This window comes from Myxocyprinus asiaticus, chromosome 24 (genome assembly GCF_019703515.2).
Source record: "Myxocyprinus asiaticus isolate MX2 ecotype Aquarium Trade chromosome 24, UBuf_Myxa_2, whole genome shotgun sequence".
NCBI lineage: Eukaryota > Metazoa > Chordata > Actinopteri > Cypriniformes > Catostomidae > Myxocyprinus > Myxocyprinus asiaticus.
In genome coordinates, this window is record NC_059367.1 from 21,340,950 (window position 1) to 21,342,532 (window position 1,583).

The window sequence follows — 1,583 nt, forward strand, 5'->3', positions numbered from 1 at the left end:
TTTTTGTGGATTTATAATTCTTTAGACTGATCCGTGCTCAGTTGATCCGATCTACACTGTCTGTGGAAAAATGCCTTCTGTCTTACATTTATCTTTGAACATTTCCAAGTTTTGATTGATTGATTCAATGATTTTAGTATGTTTGTGTTTATTTATGTGTGCTTGATTCTCAAGGCAACAAAAAGATGCCCTGTGTGTATGGTTGTTGTCCCAGATTCAGAGTTTATTCCTTCAAGCTAAAGTATCAAAATCCCCTAACATGCAAAATTCTCTCAAACCCAATACAACAGAGATTTGTGGCTGAATGACTGGGTACATTTTTGTGGCTATTTTAAAATATGAGTGTCAGAATTAATTATGCCTGGAAAATTGTTTATATACTCCACAGTGAAAATATACTATAGGGATCTTTTAGTAATCAGGTAGTGGAAAAACTAAATTATACTCAAATTTGTTATAGAAAACTGTACTTTGAAGTCATACATCTATTATTCCAGTGGGTAAATTTCCCACGGTGCACCTTTGTGTCAGTTTCTTTAAGGGAACAGGCTTGAGCTATTTCTGACGTGTCTGACTGCTGGGTACTCCAGTAAACACCATTTGGTTACTTTAGGCCCAACACAAAACTCTATCTTTTTATTTAAATTAATAGGAAGAGTTTAAAAAATATGATGACACACCAACCCACAAGTAAGACATTGAGCATGTAATGTAGTAACCACTATGATTACGTTCGTTCTTCTTTGATCGATAGGATTTAAATTGAATGATTCAAACCAGACCAAGATCCAGAAAACTGGAAAGTAGAAGAGATTTGTTTGAGTGTGGGAGGGGTTGCTAAAATGCTTTTATCTTTCACTGACTGTACTTTGTTATGCAAACAGCTGCCCACATTTCAGCTGTGGGATGAGAAGAAAATTCTCATGTCTTTTTTTTATTTTATTTTTTTATTTTTTATTCAATAAACAACAGCATTATATATTTTTTGTGTAATTACAAATATTAAACATTACACAGCAGGATACAGTGGTGTGAAAAAGTGTTTGCCCCCTCCTGATTTCTTATTTTTTGCATGTTTGTCACACTTAAATGTTTCAGATCATCAAACAAGTTTAAATATTAGTCAAAGATAACACAAGTAAACACAAAATGCAGTTTTTAAATGAAGGTTGTTATTATTAAGGGAAAACAAAATCCAAACCTACATGGCCCTGTGTGAAAAAGTGTTTGCCCCACCTGTTAAAACATAACTTAACTGTGGTTTATCACACCTGAGTTCAATTTCTCTAGCCACACCCAGGCCTGATTACTGCCACACCTGTTCTCAATCAAGAAATCACTTAAATAGGACCTGCCTGACAAAGTGAAGTAGACCAAAAGATCTTCAAAAGCTAGACATCATGCCGAGATCCAAAGAAATTCAGGAACAAATGAGAAAGAAAGTAATTGAGATCTATCAGTCTGGAAAAAGTTATAAAGCCATTTCTAAAGCTTTGGGACTCCAGAGAACCACAGTGAGAGCCATTATCCACAAATAGCGAAAAAATGGAACAGTGGTGAACCTTCCCAGGAGTGGCCGGCCG